The sequence below is a fragment of the Zophobas morio genome, unplaced genomic scaffold (genome assembly GCF_036711695.1).
Source record: "Zophobas morio isolate AGI-343-1 ecotype UQ-CSIRO unplaced genomic scaffold, CSIRO_AGI_Zmor_V1 ptg000012l, whole genome shotgun sequence".
Taxonomy (NCBI): Eukaryota; Metazoa; Arthropoda; class Insecta; order Coleoptera; family Tenebrionidae; genus Zophobas; species Zophobas morio.
In genome coordinates, this window is record NW_026972117.1 from 21,398,532 (window position 1) to 21,425,137 (window position 26,606).

General features: G+C 29.9%; 1 protein-coding gene across 4 annotated transcripts in view; it reads right to left on the reverse strand.

Moving 5' to 3' along the window:
* LOC135128017 (uncharacterized) overlaps window positions 1-26,606 on the reverse strand; it is a 174,915-nt gene that overhangs the window by 74,391 nt on the left and 73,918 nt on the right. Inside the window, exon 1 of one of the 4 annotated variants that reach the window (XM_064054804.1) lies at window positions 7,297-7,359. The exons of the other annotated variants lie outside the window; for them this stretch is intronic. The gene's annotated coding sequence lies outside the window, so the exon portion shown is untranslated. Of the gene's footprint in view, window positions 1-7,296; window positions 7,360-26,606 lie in introns of those variants that run through there. 4 annotated transcript variants of the gene reach the window in all.

The window sequence follows — 26,606 nt, forward strand, 5'->3', positions numbered from 1 at the left end:
ATAATTAATAAACTCCGAAAACGTTGCGTTGGTTTGAGATGTTTGTATTTCCAAGCACATCTTTTTGAAATACCTGCAATAACATCCATTCTCTGCCTCCTGGTTTTCCGAGTTAATAGCGCATAAGACGATTTAAATAATCGGGCTGAATATGGAACGGTAAACAGCTTTAGAGTTAGATCTTTCCTACATTGAATTTATTTTTGTTTTAAAAATTCTTTAGCGATTATTTTATATCTATAATGTTATGCATTAAGACAACGAGGTACGTTTAATTTGATAATTAAGCTTACAGCAGCAAAATTCACAGTGCTAATCAAAGCGACATCAAAAGCACCGTGTTGCGGTTTAATTAAAACCAATTAAATTTTTGATTAAAAAAAACATTATTTTGGGAAGATGAATCAACTCGTAAATATAAAAAATTTAATGAAACGTTTTTTTAATGATTTGTGACGTCTTTTGTACTCTTTTACTTCTACTTCATTTCAAATAATAAATGGTAAAACGTTAACCAAAATTTGTCTAATCATTTTGCGTAGCACAGGTTATCTAAATTTCATAAATTAATATACTTCTGTACTCGTAGTTTATGAATCTGTCTTGATTTTTATCACAATTACTTTCCAGTTTTTTTTTTTGTTCAATATTTTCCACGTGTTACATGCAGCCGATATACTTGCCCATATCTCGCGGGCAAGTTGGGTGATATTCTGCCGTCCAGATGGAGTGTTTTTTCTTACATTGTGACTGCTATCATCGATATTTTTTTTGTAATAAGGGTTATCATAAAATAATTTAAATTTTGCAAAATCAAATATTATAGTTTTTCGAAAACAGTGGATTTATTTATTATAAAGAATTTTAGACCAATTTTTTTTTCACGATCCAGAAAGTGTTCTAGACACACGTTATTCGTCTTCTGACTGCTGTCTTATATTTAAGTACAAAGATACTGGTTGTTTTTCGATGCAAGAAAAGTTATGTTATTTTGGAAAATTAAAAAAGTTTTCCGTTTCCGTCTGACTGCTGTCTGTCGTATTCATATAGATGGTAAAACGTTAATCATAATTTTCCTAATCATCCTCACCAAAAATCCGGTGATGTCATCTCAAAATTTTACTTAGTAATCCTATTACAAAGTGGTCAAATTGTACGTCGCTGAACGTGTGGTTTATAAATCCGGCCTTACTTCTGATGTAGATATTTTTAACTTTTTCTATGTAAAAGTTTTAGAAAAAAATCAAAATTGTATAACCTTTTACAACTGGTTACTTTGAAATTTACATACTCCTTAAGGTAAATTTTATGATTTCGAAATTTTGTTAAGTAAACCTTGATTGAGATTTATTGTGTGACATATTGCTTGTGGTTTAATATTACAGTTTATATTAGAACTAATGCAACTTTTTTTATTTTGGCAAAATGCTAAAATTAAATTAAGGATTACGTTGCAATGATTCAAATTTATTTATTCATCACCTCTTGAATGTTAATGACATCGTCATAAACATGTATTAAATAAATCTTTGTTAAGAAATGTTATTTGCACTTAGAACCATATGTTTTCAACACTGTTTATAGAGAATGTTTAGAACACAATATATGACTCACCTAATTTTCCTAATTAAATGAACAATAGTTTGCCTAATTTCTCAAACATTTCAGGAAACATTTAAAAAAATTGCGCTGATAAACCACGAGTAAAAATTCATAATGTTTCATATTTTAGATAGGATATATAGCGAAAAATTTTATCAATTTTTGGGAGGGTAAGGACGGATAAATTTTGATTAACGATTTACCCTGCTTCGGATAACTTTAACACGTTTGGAAGATTCCAGAGCATTCGGTTTTACAGCTTCAGAGTGAAAGTGTAAAATGTTGTCACACTACTTTGATTTTTTTTTCAAAAATCTGGATACTTAGGGTAAAAACTATACACGGATTCATGAACCACAAATACTGGAGTATCTTCTTTTGCAAAATTTAATGAAAATTTACTATTCTGGAGTTGACACGATCCCGTCCTTGGTGGGGATGATTAGACAAGTTTTAGTTAGTGTCTTACCATCAACCTGACATTCCTAATATATATAAAAATTACAACAATCGGTCTAGTAGTTTCGGAGATTATCTTGTCAATAAAAATTCACACAGACTACAGACGACAGACAACTGACGGACGGAAACGAGAGACCATTTTTTTTCTTACTCTAGGTGTCATGAAAAGTTGAGAAAACATTAAAGTAGCTACTTGCCTGATGGACCCAACTACAATAAAATGAAATTTGTAAAATCAACTTCTATAATTTAAGAAGATGGTCTTGTTTGATTGGGTACAAGGGAAATTTTCTCTAAATAACCTTGGATTTTTTTTATTTTCATATTTCTAATAAGTATTTGTTAATTTTAGCACTCTAATTTAGAACGTCCACATTTTTGTTTTGAATATATTGTCATACATATTGCAGTAGTTAAATATAAATTAGTCGCATTACACGACTAATTAAAAACGTTTTATAAAGTTGCATAAAATAAACTACCCTATGATCTAAAAAATTGGACCGAACTTCTCTCGCCCTTAAAGCACAAAAAAAGATTTCCAACTTCTTCGAAACATTATAAATTTTGATTGTGCGAATTTATTTTTTTTTTTAAGAAAACCCCTACAAGTTAAAATAAAGACATGTATGTAATGTTAATGTAAATGTAAAGAAGCATGCTACGTGTATGTTTCAAATGAGTTTTCCTTTGCAACATTTTGTGATTAATTAATCGATAAAATAACTAAACTCTCAATATTTTTTTAGTCACCCTGTATAAACAATTCTAAAAAAATATGAACACAGTGATAAATCACAAATATAGATGATACACCATATTTTCCAGATTTTAAATAGAATTTATTCTAAGAAGTTTTCAAAATTTCAAGGCATTCAGTTTTGCAGTTCCTGATTTAATCAAGAAAATAAACTGACTCATTGATTAATTTTTTTGAGTCACTCTGTATAAGCAATTTTAAAAAATATTAATGCAATGATAAATTACAGGCACAGGCTGACCATATATTGCACAATTTAGTTATGATTTATATGGCACAATTTTTTGGGAGGATAAATGAATATATTTTGATTATAGATTCCCCATGCTTACGATAACTTTTAAAGGTCTGCAAGATTTCAAAAAACATTCGGTTTTAAAGATTCAAAGTTAAATTGTAAAATGTTGTTATACAATTTTGATTTATTTTCCAAAAATCTGGATGTCTAGAGTGAAAACTCAACACGGATCCACACACCACAAATGCAGGAGTATCTTATTTTATAAAATTTAAAAAAATGTTGTTATTAATTTTGGAGATGATGTCATGCCATTGGTGGTGGGGATAATCAGCCAAATTTTAGTTAGCATTTAACCATCTACACGATATTGCAACAACAACCGGTCTGGTAGTTTCGGAGATTACGTGTCTAATATAAATGGATACAGACACTAGACAGACAGACGGAAACTGGACACCACGTTTTTCGTACTTAGAGATCATGACACTTCGAGAAAATATGAATTTGGCACTTCGCCCGACGAAGTCGATTACTATACTTCCTTAGCTTACGCTCGGGAAGTCAAAAGGTGTCTAGTAGGCCATGAAATTTTATTTTTAAAACAATAAAGTTGGCATTGCAGTTATTTGACAGGTGATTTGACAGTCATTTGTCCGTAACTGTTCAACCGAATAAAGAACGCGTAGATGTTGCCAACATATTTTTTTACATTAAATTTCAATGGTTACTATCGACGACTTTTTTCTCAATTATATAATATGTACTACTTTATTTATAAACGATAACAAATATTACATTCTACAGCATACAAGTATTATTTGAGTTGGCAATAGAATCAACCAATTCTGAAAAAAAATTCTAGCGCTGCTATTGCTAAACCTGATTCAAATGCTTAACCGCTCAAGAAAGTTAGATTATGATGTTTGAATAATAAGCAATAGCATATTTTGATGTAAATTAAATGTCACTGTCAATCAAGTCAGTTTTGACAACTGGAAGTAATGTGGGGTGACAGGTCTACCAATTTCAAATTTGTTGATACTAACTGAAAGAGTAATTGTTGAACACGTGTTTTAAGTCATCATTTGTTGAATGAAATTACATTTGTTAATAATAATAATAGTTATGTTTCCTTTAAATACTATTCAAGCCTCTATTAAAAGAAAGTCACCCAAAATACCCGAAAATTAAGGTATAAGATTCCTAAAATATTCGTTGTGGGCACTCTTACATACTAAAACCTTTTTTTATAAAAACGTGCAATTTTCAACATAATCGTCAATGTTTTGTTAATTCTTCATAAAACTTAAATTGAATGTGGGATCCTTATGCACTTTACGACGCCCTCCCAGAGAATAAAAAAGTAAATAAAAGATCGACGACAATCCTAAAAAAAGGTCTTTAGGTTTACCTAAGTCTATCTAAGTTTATACGTCAAGGAAAAGAACATGAAAATTTTTCCAAAACGAGAGGCTGTTCATTTATGGCGTCAGACTGACTTTTTCCTACTCCATAATAAGAAAAAATTGTGTGTTTATCGAAAAATTGAGGACGTTTTAGAGCATTAACTAGCATTTCTTTGTCATACAGATGCGGCACTGTTTTTATTTTTTAAACTGCTTATTCAGGATGTTTCAAAAGAACGAACTGCATGGACAAATTTATCCTATTCCGTGTTTTAAAAACTTGGCAACTATTTCCTCTGAAATTTTTGAACAGCTCAATGTATAATAACGACATATTAATCAAATCCCCTGTGAAATGCTGATGGTGTCATCGCAAGAAAATATGAAATAAATCTTTGACGAAAAATTCGCCCTTTCAATTAAAATAAAATTCTACAAACACAGTTACGATTAAAAATAGATTTAACATACCAAAACGAATGTAACCAAAGTTGTGCGTAGGATTTTGGAGGCGGTTCTGTATAAATATGGTTAAATATTTTTAACAGTGCAGGATGATTAAATAAATAATAATATCGAAAAATAAATACACAACCACATCCGATTCTGTTATTAATGGGGGTAAATATGCATACTTTGCGGTTAAATGTTATACATTTTACATAGTTTGCAAATAAATACAATATTTTAGTGTTGTTGAAATAGAAAGAATGTTCAAAATACATTGTACAAAAATCCGTTGAAAACTGTATTTAAAAATATGGCTTCCTTAAACCCTACAAGATAAAACAATTTCCCAAATGAGCGGCACAATACGCAAAGGATAATTTGAGGGGGTGCTGCTTTGATGTTCACATCTAACAAATTTCTACAGTTCGTGTTTATTTTATAATTGCAGTTATCTCTGAAACTTGAGTCATCACTTTGTCGGTTACGTTTTATTTAAAAAAAATATATATTTTTAATCTTGCTTTTTCAATGTTAATTTAATACCGAAAGATTTTAGATTAAAATATATGATTCACAATCGTAAACAATTTTCATTAGTCGACGTTCACTCGTATCGAGACTTTTGAAAATGCCAACAATGACACAAAAAGCAACCGCGTAAAATTAGCAAGGGTTTTCTGTTTATCGAATTGTTCGTTTTTGCACCAACGGAAGAATTTTCTTTGAGTGAATTCCTGCGATTTTAAAGCTAATTAAAAAAATACGTACAAAAAACAAGTTTAAATCCGGCAATGTCATGACCAGAACGATAGAGACGGCACCAAGTTCAAGGTCGAGACCTTACATAATCAGATAAAACGTGCAATTTAAGGTAAATTAAAGACAAGATTATTTCCTTTCTAGTCAAAAATTACCGGTCCGGAATTACAGTCACACGAATTGTTTCCATCCTTTTTCCCACGTCCGAAGTCCAATGGTGTCGTCTATTTTATTTTTAGTGTTTGTAGAGGATCTCGTGATAAACATACAACACAAAAAACGTGAAGTTTCCCAAGAATAAACGTAGACAGTGAAGGACGTTTCGCATTTGGAAAAAAATTTGAATTTTCCCGTAAATCGACACTGGAGATGTCCGTGAATACATTGCTGATACAAAATGTTTCATAAAAGCGGTATTTCTTCAGCGTGGCATAAATTTTTAATTCAATGAAAATGTAGTAAACAGAAAAACCATTGAATTATTCGTCCCTCCGGTCGTTTCCTATGAAGTTCTTTCATTATTCATTCCAACTTCAAACTGACTTCATTAAAATCGCAAAGCTCAAAAGGAGTGGAAGCGTTCGTAATTAAAGCCGTTGATGTGTCGCGCTATACAGCGTATTCCTATTATTTGCATTCTGTAGGAATTTGTTGCGCTGATATACAGTTACTGGTTTACGAGCGGACGCCATATTGATTTGTCTTTTCCCATCTACTACAAACTATATTAATTAAGTTTGATTTTACGGAAATCTATTTGCATTTTGAACGCCTTCCTGTTTGTTTATTAATAATCCGCTCTTGTGCTTAAGCGAGGTGTCTGTAAAGGCTCGTGGTCGATGATTGAAAGAATCTCCTTATCGAGCGGAAACGAACAGATTTGGAATTTCCTTAATTAATTCTGTAATTAATAATTTTATTTTTGTCGGCGGGAACAGACGGCTAGACGTTGATAAGGTTTACAACATACAGAAATACAGAAAAAAGAGTGAAAGTTAATAAGTTGCAGTACTGTTACATTCCACCTGATTTTTCTCGTCTACGTGAGCAAAATAAAATAGCTAAACTCAGACATTCAAACCAGTTTATTATTATTTTCAAATAAAACGCCAACTAAGGAAAGCTAAACTATACTTTGTTCTCACTTTAGACAATTATTTTACAGATCGAAATAAATGTATTGTAAGATCGTAAATTACAAAGGTTAGATTGTCAGTCGCTATACGCTGAACAGGGACGTATCTCTATTGAATTTAAGTAAAGTCGACTACAATGATAACACTAATTTGCTTTTGTTTGCATGTATAGCAACGTAGTAATTAATGAGTAAATCCGATAAACATTTTTTTTTAAATACAACCCGAAAACTTAACTTAAATTTCAAAGCGTTTTTTTTTTATTATTTTGAATCAATATCACGTGTTATGTTGTCACATGTCCCTGTAATAAAAGTACACGGCAGTCTGACCCGTCTTTAAACACATTTATTTGAAACTCATTTGACGATTCCCAGGTTGTAACAATAAACGAACAAAATATATTTAAAATTATACGGTTGTCGTAAAATGAGGACGCTTCAGCACTTTTAACAACATCACCAACAAAATCTAACTCACCAGACAATCACATCAAAAATATGGAACCAAACTCGAACACTAAAACAACACTGCCGTCAAATTACTTCACCCACTAACATCTCCAATAAATATTTTTTGTTGAAAATATTTATTTAGCTATAATTAGCGAACAGTAGCGACTATTGATGCAGGCAAGGTCGCAGGTGAAAAACTGAAGTAACCTTCTTATTGTCATGTACACACTCACAGGTATCTATTAATTCTTAGCGAATCTTCTTTATGGCTGAGTAATGACGTCTCGACAATTTGTCTTGTTTTCGCCATTTTTTTTCGTTCGTTCATTTCAACGAGTTCTCAAGAGCTACCTATTATATGAAAATTACTCCTTGGTAGCCACTCATTCACAAACCAATTATTTTTAAATTCAATGTCATCCAACGCTTGATGCAAACCGTTAATTTTACGTCTTCACAATGTGGTTAAACAAATACTGGATGACTGTTAAATGTGCAGGATATGACCTTTTTTGCTGCAGTTGCTTGGAAATTCTCACGGAATAGTGTAATTGTGGCTGGGTGTTTGTAACATCAATATGTAGAACCTAAATTGTCTGCTTAAAGGCGAGATAATTATTGTTTATATTTATCGACTAAATCCACAGCTCCACACTGTGCAAATTTTTATTTGTCTAAATGAATAATTGTTGAAAAATAAAAATAAATATTTGTAGTACTTTTAAGGGACTTGTTTCTATTTGCTCGTGATTATTTTGTATGACACATTTTTTTTTAATAAAAATTACAGCTGAAAAAAGTGCAACGCCAAAACGAGAACAAATTGTATCGGAAACATTAATTATAGTTAAACAGCAGTTACAGACAAAGATGAATTGTTACGAAAAAAGAATGACTGGGTTTAAAGTACTTATTATCTGAAATTCTTTTGTTCTTTTAACTTGCCAAAGACACCCTAGAAATATACAAAGTAGTTTCAGTATGTGAAATTTCCTGTTTTCGGAAAAATTGATGCAAGATTTAAATCACAAAAAAACTTCTACATCTACGTATATAGAAAAAACAGTTTTCATTTCCGGAGAGCTTCCAACAGACTGTGATACACCTTTTCTGTATATTAACCCGCCTTCACACTATATCAAAGTAAAATTTTTGCTACAACTTAAATATGACCATTTCCTTTCTTTAGTTGCGCTAAAAACACAAATTTTTGTAATTACATCATATGACAATTGTTAGTTGTGAACAGTTTACTTAAGATCTATTCTTAATTAATTAACAAAAGTCGTGCATTTTTTACAAACAACTGGTTTTTTGGTACAGTTTTGGTTTAAAAAATACTGCATCTTGCTCGATTGGGTGATTTTCATTAATACGAAACATAGTACCGAAAATCTTTCAAAGTATAATTTTTTAATATAAATTTCTAATAGGAATGGTAAAGTCGTTAAGGAGAATTATCCGCTTTTAAATTGTATCGTGATGTCATTGCATTAGCGTCCAGTAATTATTTCGTCTTAAGTAAGAACACTAAGGCCCGGTTTACACGGCGTTAAAGTACCATGTGACAGACTCTACGCCAATCAGACGTCGCTAAAGGCCGTTAAGTGCATTAACTTAATCTCAGTTAAAATATTGTATAAACTGGCCCTAAGTGATTTCTTGTTCAAATTGCTTCACTGATAAAAACGCCACAAATTTCTTACTTAAATATACCTAAGTCCTTTGTTTCCATTTCATACTTCAAAATTTATTCTTTTCGTAATCTTAAATAAAGTCATAAATTTAGAGGAATTATAAAAAAACACTTTAAAGTAGACTGCGTGGTCCATATTAATATACAGAGTGAGTGACTAAACGAAACACCCATATATTTTTACATATTCTCATCAGCATCTTCCTAGGCTTTATAACAAAAGTGTTACAATATTTTGTGGAAGAATGAACGCGCTTTGTTGTGATGCCAATTAAAAAATTCTAAAACTTTGTAGTTTTCAAATATCGGTATCAGCTTTTTCAAATAGAACACCCTGTATTTTATTATTAACAATAATAACAATAATGTCTTTATTTCCAACACATTTTTTTTTACATTCAATTATAGGAAATACTCCTCCATTTGTTGTTTATGAATTCGAGTTGAGTTTAAACGCTAAGCATTCACATTTTTATTATGAACCCGTGTTGAATTTCTATCTTAGACATCGACATTTTCTGTCCAACAGTTTTTCGATTTCTTTGGTTTTTGAATTTTCGATTTACGGTTTTTAATTTTTTGATTTCTTGATTTTTCAACTTCGATTTCTCAATCCGAAGTTTCAGTTTTTGGTTTTTTGATTTAATTTTTCGATTTTTCAATTTTTCGGTTACACAATGACTCGATTTTTCAAATTTTAGATTTTTCGATTTTTTTTGTTTCGATTTCTTAATTTTTCGATATTTCAGTTTTGCAATTTTTCATTTTTTTTGATTCTTCGATTTTTACTTCATCAATTTTGATCCATTGATTTTTCGACTTTTAGATTGTTTGTTTTTCCCATTTCTCAACTTTCAGATTTTTCAATGTTTTGATTTCTCGACTTCTCGATTTCTTGATTTTTCAATTTTCTAATTTTTCGATTTCGCAGGTTTTTGATTTTTCAATTTTTTGATTTTTTTAATTTTAGATTTTTCGATTTCTCGATCTTCGCATTTTTCGAGTTCTTAGGTTTATTTTTTTCAATTTTTAGATTTTTAAAATATTTGATAATTCGATTTTTCAATTTTTCGTTTTTTTGATGTTTCAATTTCACGAGTTTCCGTTTTTCCATTTCTCAATGTTTCAATTTTTCAAAGTTTTAAATTTTAAATTTTTCAATTTTTTGATGTTTCGATTTCTCGATCTTTCAATTTTCCGAGTTCTTGGGTTTATTTTTTTTTTTTAATATATGTATTTGATTTTTCAGTTTTTCGATTTTTAGATTTTCAATTTTTTGATTTTTGAACTTCGAAATTTTCAATTTTTCGGTTAACACAATTACTAGATTTTTCAAATTTTAGATTTTTCGATTTCTTAATTTTTCGATATTTCAGTTTTGCAATTTTTCATTTTTTTTATTCTTCGATTTTTAGTTTTCAATTTTGATCCATTGATTTTTCAACTTTTAGATTGTTTGTTGTTCCCATTTCTCAACTTTCAGATTTTTCAATGTTTCGATTTCTCGACTTCTTGATTTTTCAATTCAATTTCTCGATTTTTCAATTTTCTAATTTTTCGATTTCTCGGGCTTTTGATTTTTCAATTTTTGGATTTTTTTAATTTTAGATTTTTCGATTTCTCGATCTTCGCATTTTTCGAGTTCTTGGGTTTACTTTTTTTTTCAATTTTTCGATTTTTAAAATATTTGATAATTCGATTTTTCAATTTTTCGTTTTTTTGATGTTTCTATTTCACGATTTTCCGTTTTTCCATTTCTCAATGTTTCAATTTTTCAAAATTTTAAATTTTAAATTTTTCAATATTTTGATGTTTCGATTTCTCGATCTTTCAATTTTCCGAGTTCTTGGGTTTAATTTTTTTTTTAATATGTATATGTATTTGATTTTTCAGTTTTTCGATTTTTAGATTTTCAATTTTTCGGTTACTCAATGACTCCATTTTTCAAATTTTCCCATATTTCAGTTTTACAATGTTTCAATTTTTTGATTCTTCACTTTCCAGTTCTTCAAATCTGCTCCATCGATTTTTCAATTTTTCGTTTTTTTGTTTTTCCCATTTCTCAACTTTTTTCGATGTTTCGATTTCTCGACTTCTCGATTTTTCAATTCAATTTTTCGATTTTTCAATTTTCCAATTTTTCGATTTCTCAGGTTTTCGATTTTTCAATTTATCGATTTTTTTAAATTTAGATTTTTCGATTTCAAATGTTTCGTTTTTTCGTTTTTTTTTATTTTGATTTTTCCATTTTTCAAATTTTAGATTTTTCGATTTTAAATTTGTCAGTTGTTCGTTTTTTTGAGGTTTCGGTTTCTCGGTTTCTAGAATTTTTCGATTTCTCAATTTTTCGACCTTTCAGTTCTTCCATTTCTGGATGTTTCAATTTTTCAAAGTTTTAGATTTTAAATTATCAATTTTTTGATGTTTCGATTTCTCGCTCTTTCGATTTTTAAATTTTTGTTTTTAATATATGATTTTTCGATTTTTCATTTTCCAATATGTATTTCGATTTCTTGATTTATCGAAATTTCGACGTTTCTATTATTCGTCAATTAAATTTCCCAATTTCTCGATTTTTGGATTTCTCTGTTTCTCGGACTTTTCATTTATCGATTTCGCGATGTCTCAAGTTTATTATTTTTCGGGTTTTCAATTTTTCGATGTTTCGATTTTAATTTCTGAAGTACCGAAAATCAAAACTAAACTACAAAAAGATTCTACTATACAATGTTTTATATAATTAAAAGGAGTATTATATAATATTATTATTGTATCTTACTCCATTTTTTGTTTTCATTCTAATATGTCGATGTGTCCCTTAAAAAAGTAAAAAAATCGCACTATTAAACTTTATAGATAGGAAATACTTAACGAAAAAGAAAAAGAAAAAAATTAATAAGATGCAGTAATAAAATATAGGGTGTTCTATTTCAAAAAACTAAGTTGTATCTTACGGCTTTAAAACAGAACACTGTATAGTTAAAAATAATTTTACAGGATAGTCCTCAAAGCACGAAAGCGTATAATATTAATCAGTGACTTTTTCTATTTGTAATAATTACTGGGATATTGAGAAACGCGCGCTTAATGATTCACCCTGTACATTTGTTAAACTGTATTTTCGTTTTCACAACAACCAATTTTTCCTGAAAATGCGATTAACAGTAATGACATAAGAAACAAAAAAGTGCTGCAATTAAGACGAATTATTAATTTCCACACCAATAATACAGGTGTTAATAAATGATTTACATCTAGTGGGCCATGAAATTAATTTATTAATGTGCCGCTTGATTTGACGCTTTGCTAAATTAATTAATCTGTCAATTAGTTGTCGACCTTTGAATCAAATTTTAATGTTTATTTCTTTAAATCATAAAGGATAGGGAAAAATGTGGACTCTAGAAGAACATAAATTTATTATCAAAGTCTATTTTCGATTTGGCCAAGAAATTGGTAGAGAATGGCAATACTGAACCTATGCCGTTCAGGGGCCTATAGATGTAAATCATTTATTAACACCCTGTAGATTTATTTAGATATATATTATTTTAATGACCTGCGTTTAATATAGAAATACGGCTTTTTTATTGAAGGTTAACATTAATGGAATTAATATTATGGATGCAATTCCTTGGACGAATCAGGAAGAAGGCATAAATTATAAAATAAAATAATTTATTTTCTTTGGTATGGTAACTGGTTTCGAAAGATTTAAGTAATAAAGATCCGCCACCTATTAGTCGTTCCGATGCGAGGTTCAGGTGCATCATTGCATTGCATTTTCCCGAGTTTACCCGAATCAGCGTTTCATTCCGAAGCCTGACGACTTTATATTAACTATTTTCTCAGCAAGAATTTAATAAGCAAGTAAATGCTGTATAAATGCGTTGTTAAAGGCCGTATTAGTTGTAATTTAATATCGTAGCATTGCTTTTAACTTTCCGAATAACCATCTCTCACAAAAATAAAATGGTTTACTCGACATCGTTAAAACTGTAAAGACACAATTAAATAGCCTTAAGCAGTGGAGTATATCGTATACCCGCATTAATTCTTGATTATACGTTTTTAATATTATTCGATAAAAATTTTCTGCGTTGTCTAAAGAAAGAAAAAACTGTACAATTATTTGCAGATTTTTTTAATATAGCTTCAGTTAATTAAGTACAATAATCATCAAAGAACAAATATACATATAAATTTATCTTCCGCTTTATTTCACCTTCCCCTAACTCTGACAAACCCATTAAAATTTTTATTAAAAAAATAACTCCAGCAGACGTGTTTTTAAGTGATTCCGTCGTATTATCATTCAAAGAAAAATCATAGAGCATTGCGCAAGCGGAAGTGATTTATTACAATTAAAACCCAATTTTCCCCTCTAATTATCCGTGAAGCTACGTTGCAGAATTAACAAGAAAATAATAACATCGGTAAAAAAAAAGAATGAATGCAGACCAGAATTTCATATTAAAAGAGTAACCTGTTGGAAATTGTGCCGCAATATCATATTAGATTACACATCGGACGTAATAATAACATCGAGTCTAATGCTTCATTTTCTCAAATTCCATTTCACTTTCGTTGGAAGAATATAAGCCACACCTGCTACGTTCAGCTTGTAATTTGTGTTAGTGGAGTCATGCAGCATGACATATTCCTTATTAATTCGTTCCGCGCTTGTATTCTAACGTATATGGACTGCCAGTGGCGTAGATAAAGGATTATTGCGCCTTCGGAAGCAAAAAAAACATGTTAGTTTCATAAAAACCATGTTTTTATTTATTTTTGTAATGACTTAAATAAATGCGATCAATTTTGCGAACATGAAGCCGAATTGGTGCGTATTTGAGGCAGTAGTGAGCTTCGCTCGCTCGTCATGCTTTTTGCGCTTGCTAAATATCTACAATTGTGCGACTACCACTCCGTCTGAATTATTCAAATTATTAAAATATGTTAATATTATCCCACATTTTGTGTACATGAACTCACGGAATTTGAGTTTAATTAGCCAAGACAGCTCACTTGCTGGAGCGGCAGCGAATTTAACACAGTCTCAACCTTCGCTGTCTCTTAATAGGTCGTTACGCTCGCTGCGGTCATATTTACACATTTTCAACTAAGATAATGCAGTCGAGAGCTTCATTCGCTCCCACTATTTGCTAAGCATCGGTTACATCATATGTGGAGTTTGATAAATCGCAAGCTGACTTATCCAAAATCCAAAATGTACAACATTGTGTGCAATAAAACTTGGTCGAACGCTATTCCCTTCGTCCTTAAACTGCAGCCGAACAAATCCCGCTTCTTTGAATTTTGCGATTTTTGTGTTCTAATAAACTCCTCAAAGTTAGAGTCAGTGGCGTAAATAACATTCCCGCAGCTTTTTCAGTTTAGTTTACTTTCGAATTTTCCAGTTTTTAGATTTTCCAATTTATCGATTTTTCCACGTCCAGAATTACAATTTTTTGTTTTTTCGATTTCAATGTTTTCAATATTTCGATTTCCAATTTTTCAATTTTTCTTTTTTTTTTCAATTGTATGATCTGTAATTTCCAGTTTTCGTTCTAAAAATTTTCGTTTTTTCGATTTACTAATTTTTCAATATTTCAATGTTTTTGATTTTGCAATTTTTTATTTCTTAATTTTTTCTATTTTGCAGTTTTTCATTTCGGTTTTTATTTTCTTTATTTTGTCAATTTTTCAATGTATTCTGATTTTATAAGTTTGCTTTATTCAATGTGAATTTCTTCAATTTTTTGACTTTTCAATTTTTCGGTTTTCAAACTTTCGATTTTTCAATATTTAGATTTTTTTAATTTTGTGTTTTTCAGTTTAAAATTTTTTTTTAGTTTTCATTTTAAATATGTAATAATATTTTTAAAAAATTCTCACCTTTTCAATTTTACGATTTCAGAAATTTTCCAGTTTTCAATTATTGGATTTTAACTTTTTCATTTATTCGATTTTTAATTTTTCAATTTTTCGACTCTTCAAATGTTCATTTCTTCGAATTTTCGATTTGCAATTTTTTGTCTCGGTTTTTCATTTTCTTTATTTTTACAATTTTAAAAATTGAATTTTTCGATTTTTCAAAATTCTGATTTTCAAATTTCTCAATTTTTCTTCAATTTTAAGACATGCAACTCTTCGAGTTTTCATTGTTAACTTTTCAATTTTCCAACTTTTGGATGTTTCAGTTTTTAGATTTGCAATTTCACGAGATTTCAACTTTTCCTTTTTTTCGTTTCGGTTTTCTTCCTTATTTTTTCAATTTTTCGGATTTTCAATATTATTTCACTTTTATAAGTTTTCTTCTTTTCAATGTGAAATTTTCAATTTTTCCGGTTTTCAATTTTTCGTGTCTTGAATTTTTGATTTACAATATTTCTAGTTTTCATTTAAATGTGTAATAAATAGGGTTAGCCTGCATTCTAACTTTTTGTACGCTGCTCTAGTTGTGCAATAAACTTATTCTTATTCTTAAATAACAATTATAATTTTTAAAATTTTTCGCTTTTTCAATTTTTAATTTTTAATTTTTCAATTTTTCGATATTTAATTTTTCAATTTTTCGACTCTTCAATTGTTCACTTCTTCGAATTAGCAATTTCTTGTGTCGGTTTTTCATTTTCTTTATTTTTACAATTTTTATTTTTTTTTCTTCAATTTTAAGACATGCAACCCTTCGAGTTGTCATTGTTAAATTTTCGATTTTCCAACTTTTGGATGTTTCACTTTTTAGATTTATTTAGTAATTTTTTTATTTGCAATTTCACGAGATTTCAATTTTTCGTTTTTTTAACTTTTGGTTTCTTCAGTTTTTCGATTTGCAGTTTTTCGTTTAGTTTTTTTTCTTTATTTTTTCAATTTTTCGGTTCTTCAATATTATTTTATTTTTATAATTTTTCTTCTTTTCAATTGTCAATTTTTCCTTTTTTCAATTTTAGATTTTTCACTGTCTCGATTTTTCAATTTTTCTATTTTTTTAATGTTTTAATTTCTCGATATTTCATTTTTCAATTTTTTGACTTAACAATTTTGACCGATTCTATAATTTTTGGATTTTACAATTTTTGGGTTTTCAAATTTTTCAAATTCGATTCAATTTGTTTCCTTTTCGGTTAATGAACCTTCTTTCGATTTTTAAGTTTCGCGATTTTTAGTTTTTCGGTGTTTCAATTTTTCGTTTTTTCAAATTTTGATTTGCAATTTCTCGTTTCGATTTTTGCTTTTCTTTATTTTTACAATTTTTCTCTCTTCGAGTTTTCATTTTTAAATCTGTTAACTTTTCGACTTTCCAACTTTTGGATGTTTCAGTTTTTAGATTTAGTAGTTTTTCGTTTTCTTTCTTTTTTCAATTTTTCAGTTTTTCAAGTTCTAATTTTATAATTTTTCTTCTTTTCACTGTGAAATTTTCAATTTTTCGTTTTTCCAGTCGTGTTTTTCAGTTTCTCGATTTTTCAATTTCGAATTCTTCAATTTTTGAATTGTAATTTTTCTAGTTTTCATTTTCAATATGTAATAACAATTGTATTTTTTATTTTTTTTTAACTTTTCCTATTTTGCAATTGTAGATTTTTAAATTAAATTAATTAAAGTCATTCAATTTTGAATTTTTCAATTTCTCGATATTTAATTTTTCAATTTTTCGATCTTTCAATGCTACGGCTTTTTGACTTTCTATAATTTTCGATTTTACAATTTTTGGATTTTTTAACTTTTCGAATCAAATGGAAAAACTGCAAAATCTTAAAATTGAAAGATCAAAAATGAAAAAACGAAAAAGTATAAAATGAACTTTTTGAAAAACCTAAAAATTGAATATCCAGAAGTTGAAAAATTGAATAAATCAAAAACTGAAAAATCGAAAAATTAAAAATTGAGAAACTTAAAAATCGAAAAAACAAAATATTGTATCAATAAATACTTTATTGGTGTTAAAAACTTACAAATCCAGTTTTACCCAAGTCAAAGACAAAAAATCAAATCAATAAACTACCGAAGATAATCCTCAAAACTGTAAAAACATAATAAGTATAGTTTTGAGTTTTTTTTTTAATGTAACACACACAATTGAAAAATCTAAAAATTGCAAACTTGAAAATTAAAAATTTAGAAAATCGAGGAACTGACAAATGAAAAATTGAACATTTGAAAAACTAAATAAACGAAAAATTATAAAATCATAAGAAACATTGAAAAAATAAAGGGAATGTAAAAACGAAAAACTGTGATATAAAAACCTAGAAAATGAAAATAAATAAATAGGAAAAATAAAAATCAAGAACTTGAAAAATTGTGAAAGCGAAAAAATAAAAAATTCTAATATTGAAAAATTTCAAATCGAAAAAATCAAGATGCGAAAAACTGAAAAACGGAAAATTATGAAACCGAAACAGTAAAAAATGTAAAAATTGAAAAATTATGATATCAGAAAAGTGGTCGAAGGTAAATAAATCCAATTCAATTCCAAATTTCGTGAAATTAAAAAATTTGATTTTGCGACTTTTATTTTTTTGAGATAACCCTTATAAGTTAAAATAAAGATATATACGTAATGTTAAATCAAAATTTTGTATTGACGTCATCAACATTTTTGCAAGGGCACGTATAACAATTTGGATTAACGCAGTGTGATACTAATGATAACAGTATGTACTCCCAAATTGTCGGAAAAACGGAGTGGGTCGTTTTTGATTTTAATCAATACAATGAATTGCCTCATTCATTAATTTTATTGATTCACCCTGTATACGTAATTCTAAAGTCGATTTACCATGATTACGATAACCTTAAAACGTTTGTAAAATTTGAGAGCATTTGGTTTTGCAGTTTCAAAGTTAAATTGCAATATGTTGTTATACAATTTTGATCTTTTTCCCAAAAATTAGGATGACAAGGGTAAAAACTGAACACGGATTCATAAATCACATGTAAAGGAATATCTTATTTTATAATTTTTAAATAATATTTATTAATGTAACTTTTGGAGATGACGTCCTATTATTGGTTTAAGACAAAAATTTGGATAGACGACAGACAGACAGAATTTGATTATTGGTAGGTAACACTTAATTCTCGTAAAGAGTTAGTTCTAAATCCAAATCTTCCCTCCTGACATTGACAAGCTCGTAGATCACCAAATTCGTTTTTCATTCCACTGGTCAAGATTGAACGCTTCGCCTAAGTCTCACGTATGAAAAGACCCTAAGGCACACAAAAGCGACCCAGCCTTCTAACCCCCTTTCGGCACGCTCATGTCTCATAGTATGTGACGTTTTTTCACTATGTTGTGTCACGGATTGTATCCTTGTTGAATCGATAACCGATTCATGGTAACGAGTCTAATAATAGGGCGTCTCTCTTCAGCCCGGAGCTCTTGGCCGGAATTATCTGGGTCGTGTGCGAACATGCGGTGTCCATTCAGTGTCCAAAAATCGTTGTTAAAAAGCGTTTTCTGGGTCGACGACGGCGGATTCATTATTTCCCGGATTACGGCTTTTGTTCCCGGAGAAACTCCCGGACTTGTAGCGAAAGTTAGTAATCTGTAGATGCACGCTTCGGGGCCGGAGTGTTTGCAGCGCTACGAGAAGATTACAGTGGAGTTTTCTTGAGAGAGCGTTAGTAATGCGTGAACGGGGGTTTCATATGAGGCGATTTTTAAAGAATCTGATAAATGTCTCGATGGATTAAAGCTGTGTATGGGAAAAACTTCCGGGGAAGTTTTGCTTCGGATTTTTTTCTTCGATTCTTGTGGCAACTTTTATGGATTAAGATCTTGAAAAGCCGTGCGGGATTGCACAATGAAGGAATATCTGAACAAATTTTAGGAAGAGAACAACACTGTATTGACAGATTCTTGTCTACAATTTGTATACTTTTTTTTTTTTGATCATTTTCCTTTATTGATACCGAAACAGGTTATTTGCTTCTTGGTTTCAACTAACAGTTGAAGATAAGAAAACTTTACTCATTAAACCAAAAATATTTTAAACGATTGTATAATTTGTAATATTTATTTCCGTTATTGTTACTTTATACGAATCATATCAACAATATTCTTTCTTCTAAGGTTTCTACTTATCTGTTTTCCAGTTAAAATGATGACTAGCCTTGGAGTGACAGCAGCAGAGGAAATATGTTTTATCGAGCGAATAATATTAGCGTTGTTTTATTCTTCCTCATAAATTTATCTCGTACCTTTTATAGTCTTAAACTGCCGAAACGTAGGCCCAGTAATGATTTTTTGTCTTACCTTTGTCTACAAAAATCATGAATTTTCAGTAATGCATTAGACTTGATACCTTAATTTGCGAAGAAAAAAATTGTTAAAAAAGTGAACATTTAACCATGATCGTGTGTAACAATAGCTAAATTATGTACTTTTGTTATTTATTCTTTCATCGCTAATTGTCTTCTGTGTTAGTTTTTCTTTAGTTATATAATCGATATTTGAGAAAAAAATCCATTATTGGTCTGTTTTTCACCTGTTCCAAAGACTGTTGCATACATGGGAATTATTATTACGACATATTATATGCATTTTTATAAAAAGTAAGGAAATAAAAATGTATATACAGGGTGAGTCACTAATCTCTCCTGTCTATTATCTGATAAAGAAAAAAAATGTCAAAGAACAAAATTGTACAGTTCTTTGAGGACTCTACTCTAAAATTATCCTAACTAGACAGACAGATTTTAAAGCGTAACACACAACTTAGGACTTTTAAACGAAACACGCTATATATTTTTGCATTTCCTCATTAGCCTCTTCCTAAGCTTTATACTACAGATTATTTTTGAAAATCCATGCGACGTTGCCACGTTATTCCAGTTGTCTTGAAATTTTTTGATCTTATAAGTTGGCCCATTCTCCTAATATGTCGATGTGTCTCTTAATAAAGAAATAAAAAATCGTAGTACCTATCAACTCTAAATATAGAAAATACTTTTAAAATTGGAATAACATAGCAACGTCGCAGCGGAATTTTAAAAATAAACTATGGTTGTAAAGCCTAAGAAGAAGTCAATGAAAATACATATGTACACTCTCTATGTATACACTAAAAAATATTTTAGAACGCAGTCGTGAAAGAAGCGCACAACTTTGGTCTTTAACACTTTTTCTATTTCTAATAATTAATGAGATATCGAGAAGCGCACGCTGTATACAAGATGAGTCACTAAGGGTTATCGTTATCTTATTAATATCAAACAGAACATCCTGTATTTTATTAATGCTTCTTATTCTGTTTTCTGTTGTCTTTCCTCTTTGAAACCTATAACAAAATATCTTCAGCTATATTTAGAAAATTATCGAAAATTGCCACTAAAACCCAAAGTTGTACAGCTCTAAAATTATTTTTAATTATACAGAATGTTCTGTTTTTAAGACGTTCCAGACAAATTCATTTTTTTTTTTTTTTTAATAAAACAATATATATTTTTACGAATTCTCATTAGTTTTTTCCTATGCTTTAGAACTGTAGTTTATTTTTGAAATTCCAGTGTGAGGTTGCGATGTTATTCCAAGTATCTTAAATTTTTTTAGCAATGGAAAGCTTCACAAAAAATTCACAATAGGGTTATTTTTAAAATCTGTGTTATAATATTCTATGGAAATAAAAATGCGCATTTTGTTGTGGTATCAATTAAATCAATTTCTAATATACAGAGTGTTTATATTTTTTTTAATTTTAGAATTTTCAAATATCGATATTTCAATTTATTTCAAATAGAACACCTGTATTTTATTACTGTATTTTACTCTTTTTTATGTTTTGAATTTTCTAATATGTCGATGTGTCTATTAAAAAAGTAAAAAATGCAGAAATTCTTCACTTTAAATATAGAAAACAAAAAAGAAAGAAAACATAGGACGTTCTGAAATGCGATATTTGAAAATTGTAATAACACCTTTTTATAAACACTCTGTAGAAAAAAAAATTATTTTAATTACATCGCAACGAAACGTGAACCTTTATTTATCTCTCCACAAAATAGTGTAACACAGATTTAAAAAATAACAATACTGAAGTTTTTTGGAACCCTTCAGTTGTTAAAAAAAATTGAGAAAATTGGAATAACGTGGCAACATCGCAGCGGAATTTCAAAAATAAACTGTGGTTGTAAAGCCTAAGAAGTCAATCAAAATACATATGTAAAAATATATAGAATGTTGCTTAAAAAAAAAGTTGTGTGGTATGCCTTAAAAGCATAAAACTATTATATAGTAAAAAATATTTTTGAGCACAATCCTCAAAGAACCGCACAACTTTGGTCCTTGACCTTTTTATTTCTAATAATTAATTAGATATCGAGAAGCGCGCTCGCTATATATAGGATGAGTCACTAAGGGCGCCCTTTTCGTTATCTCATTAAGATCCGACGTTGCCACGTTGTTCATGTTTTCTTTAAATTTTTTAAAAGTTCACAACAAAAAAGTTGCAATAGAATTATTTCGAAAATCTGTGTTACAATATTTTGTGGAGAGATACATAAAGGTACGCGCTTTGTTGTGGTATAAATAAAACCGAATCTTAATAGATAGAGTGTACGTATATACAGTATGTCCCCGCATTGATTTCACAAGAGGAAAAAAACTGTATTTTCTATTTTACAAAAAAATGACATAGGAATAACATTTTTTGCTTAATTCAAAACGAATAAATCTGCAATTAAAACTTCACTATTCCTGGTCTGTACTCTTAAAATTAATTTTTTCATATTTCTAGCTCTTCGTTACTTTTAGTTTTTTTCGATCTCAAGGACACAGCCTGATAATATTAAAATTTTAGATTTATTCGTTTTGAATTAAGCAAAAATGTTATTCCTATGTAATTTTTTTGTAAAATAGAAAATACAGTTTTTTTTCCTCATGTGAACTCAATCCGGGGACATACTGTGTATTTTTTTATCATTACAATTTTCAATTATCGATGTTTTAGTTTTTCAAATAGAAAAAGTTACCAAAAAAATTCCCCAAAAATTTTAGGATACAGATTTCATTGATGGTTTTTTCGACTTTACTTTTTTTGAAAGGCACACAGAAATATTGAAAAAGGACAAAAAATAAGTAGGATGCAGTACTAAAAGACAGGATATGCTACTTGAGAAAACAGAAATCAGTATCTGAAAATAGTTTTATACTTTTTTATAAACACTCTGTACATTAAAATTTGATTTAATTGCTACTACAAAAATGGGCATACCTCTGTTTATCTCTCCATAAAATAATGCAACACAGATCTTAATAATAACATCATTGCGAGTTTTTGTGAGCTTTTGTATTGATTGCTGAATACCAACAACAAAATTGGAATAACGTGACAACGTCGCACCGGAATTTCCAAAATAAACTATAGTCATAAATCCTACGAAAAGACTAATAAATATATGTAAAAATACACATAAGGTGCTCCGATGCTCTATTAAAAAAAAACATTCTGTATAGTCGAAAATAATTTTGATTATGCTACTCAAAGAATCCAACTTTTTAAATCTCTTATAATCGCTTACTTTTTTCTATGTATATGTAATAATAATAATTAATGAGATACTGAGGCCCGTCCGCTTAATGACTCACCCTGTTTACTGATCCATTCCTACATATTAGGACTATTTATACATGATGCCTCAAAAAATGAATGAATAAAGCATTTTACTGTTGTATTGATTAAAAGGCTTCTCTAATTTTCTCGGAGTTCCAGGAACTAATTACATACTATTGCTTTTAAATAGTTAATGACGCCATTACAATTTTTTATAAGATCTCACTTTAAACATACAGCATATGTTACTTCACCTGTAATTTAATAATCCATTCATATTTTTAAAACAAAATCGCAAAATCAAGTTAACTAAGAAATTTGACTTACAGTTCAACATCACATCAATTTTTAGTTTTTGCAACAAAACATAAATAACCTAACATTTTTTTCCACTCACCCATACACTCAACAACTTAACTGAAGAACTGATTGCTTAAAATTTTGCTCACGCTTTAAGATTATGAACATGGGAAATCACTAATAAGAATTTATCTTTTCATCCCTTCAAAAAACTTGATGACGTCATCGCAAATTTTTGCTAAGCAAATATCATGAAATTCAAATCAATAAATAAAGTGTTATTACAGTCGCTGTTATTATTACACTGCAGTACCCATCTACCTAACATAGCCCCCGAAGCACAACCAAACAATTCCAGTTAAATAAAAAGTAGCACATGAGGGGATCAAATCCGCGATCAATTTGATTTTTTTTTTTCGAAAATCTGGATGGCTAGGGTAAACAATTAAGACAGATTCATAAATCACAACTACAGGACTCAATTTACACAGTTCGGAAAATTGATCTAAAACTGGCTAAAATATGATCATATTATCATAATTAAGCACACTGTTACAATTCGCGTATTGGTGCAGACAGAAATTCGGGTAACAAAGTTATATCTTGTAGTAATGTGAAAACCGACTTTCGCATCCCACCATCGAATACTGAAATATTTATGTACAAACGATATTTTCAGAAATGTTTGTGTTGTTGACATATTTATAGGATTAGACTATTAATTTGATCATGTGATGAAATTCAACGAATCAGATTCTTTGGGTCAAGCCTTAATGCGTCGTTAAATACTTAATAATGCGTTAATTTTTAATTTGACTTTTACAAACTGACGCTTAGATTTAACCAGCATATGATTAAAAGATATTTTACGTATATTAAGTGCTTATATTATTTGTTCGCTACGATATTAATACATTTCCGCATGCTTTTGCCACAGACGTCATAGTCAAAATTATGACATTGATAATAATCGTTTGAATCAGTATCTCGCTGAGGCTCCATAGTAGCATTATTTGCAGACATATACCACATGACGTATGACATAATTCCACTCTTTCATGAACTGGAGTGTATATAATTTATTTTTGTCATCCCGTACTCAGACCGCACATATATCTTTCCCAAATTACAAAAGAGTGTTCAAGTCGTCAGAAATTGAAGTAACGCCTTCGCTGCCACGAACTACCGCTATTCTTGTTCATTTTTTCAGCCGAAAAACTAAACGCCAGATGGATAATGCAGAAAATTTAAATTTGTTATGAACCATATGCTGAGCTGATCCGATTTAAATGCAAATTCAGAATGCCGTAAATAATTTCGGCAAAGGATTTGGGAAGCGCATAATGAAACGAATGGAGTTGAAACTTGATTGTCTCCTGAACTCGACGTCTATCAAGTCAGAGTTATTCGCTATTGATCTTGTAGCCGGCGAATTTAGCCTGAGGTCAACATACGTCCAAATGACCTGCATTTTTGATATCATCACAACAGTGTTTACAGCCAGCCTTTTGCCTACATTACATTATCTTTAGTGGTATCAGCTCCGGCTTGGAGCTATTACAGTTTTTTTCAGTGTGGTAGACAATGATATTTTTTCGAATAAACGATGATGCTTTTTCTTGATTCTGGATGAATGTACGGCCATTTTACGGTCGCCATGGAAACATAAATTATCCCTTTAATAACAAGGACTGTATTAAAATATATCTAACGCATACTGAGTTTATAGCCTAATGGAGTCCGTGCAAGTGGGAACTATTTAAATGCTCACCACTGCAGTCTCATAAACTGCAAAGAACCGAGAGATTCGGATGATGTATGTATTTTTATTATCCTGTTCCAGGACTTCCAGCGGATAATTTTCCATAATAAACACCTGACATAGTAGACTGATTGTATGTTACAAGAACAGGAACAAAAGCTGCTCTTATTGAGCACGCCAAAGGCATATCGATTTAGCATTCACCTCACAAAATATAAATTAATCAAAAAGGAAGAACGAAAAACCTGCAGGACCATAAAAATGAAACTCATCATCGTTAAAAAATAAGAAAGAAAAACAACCCGACCGTTTTAACGAAATCTTTATTCATATTCTTTCCCTACGAAGAAAAGTTCGCACAAATTAGACACCACGATCAATTAACCTCCATTGAATTATTAAACGTGACCCACAAGAGCACGTCAGAATTGAATTTTAGATGAGTTAAATTCTACTGAAGGAATGATTCACCTCTCAGAAGAGGATGTTAATGTTGAAATGACAAAACAACCAACTCGCCGCGATACACTCCTCATACCTGCGGCTTTAATAGGCACCAATTATTATTCCATTCATGTTTTATCATCGTTAAAATTTTATTATCATTACGGCCCCTCTGAAATTTATAAGTTCAACGTATTAAACTCCCCGGTGATGAATTTATAACCAAACTTGTTAATTCCGTGCAAATCATTCGCCCTAATAAGGTTACTCTGGCTGTTGGGGAATTAAATTGTTCGGAACGTGGAATTATCAAAGGCGGCCAAGCTGTTATTGTTGTGTGATAACCTCAATTAATCGTACCTCTCCTCCGATCGCCATTATATTGCTCATCGAACAAATAACAGGTACGCGAACCTGTAAAAGACTGAATCGTAATCGTTCGTAGAACTATCAAAGGCGGCCGAGTTGCTGTCATGTGATAACCTCAATTTATCCGAACCTCTCCTCCATCCGCCATTATTTAGAACAAACAAAATACACAAATTTTTACAGGCAATGTTTACTTTATCGATTTTAGATCGAATTTTACACAGCTGATAAGTTTTCGGCACTTTATGGATTTTCATCCATCAAACATTGTGATAAAATTTTGTTTAAATTTTTGAGTCACAATTTATTGGATATGAGACGATATTATGCGAATAGACAAATACCAACATCTTAAACACGCGCACAACTGTAACTAACAAACATGTGCGCAAAGAAAAAGATTGTGTTTATTTAGACTTAGAATGTCATAACTAGTAGTAATTACTGTGACGATGATGTCCACTGTTTGCTGCTTCATCTATAATTAAACTCAATCTATGCAATGGCTGCAATTAGTAATGTGGAGATTCTGAATCTTCCTTAACTGTTAAGTTTTTACATCAACGTTAACTAAATAAAGAAATTCTAATAAGATTCATTCTAAATCTCGGTGTTTGAGAAAAAACTAAACTAAGTGTTACTATAGTGTAAATACTGTACCTGGTTGTACTGTCACAATATATTATTCTGCCATTTCATGTTTTTTGTCAAATAAATTCAATTAAGGTAGAGTCCGCCAAATAGTGAACACTCACGTTCTGTTGACTAGAAGCCACCAATAAAGCTCCTAGGATTATGCTAATAATAACAAGCAGCCCTGCCCTCCTCTCCGATTGCTTACCTGAAAGGAACAAAGATTTTATGAATGAGATTTGCATGAACATATTTTAGGTTATAAATAATTGATTTTGTGTTTGTGTGGTTTTGCTGATTTTGTGATTTCGCATTTTACATTAATTTAATAATACTCACTGAATTTTTAAAATAAAACCAGTCCCTCGGACTCGTCGGAGGTGTTTAAAGGATAAAATTTAATAAATCAATGGATTTATATATATGTTTTCCTACATTTTTCAGGCTAAGTTTTCATTGCTGATGAATTTTATTGGTTTTAAAATATATACATACAAATGTACTTTACAGGTAGTTTGGAGCAAAATATTTAGTCAAGTTGGATCAGATTAAGTCAGATCGGGTCAGGTCAAGTC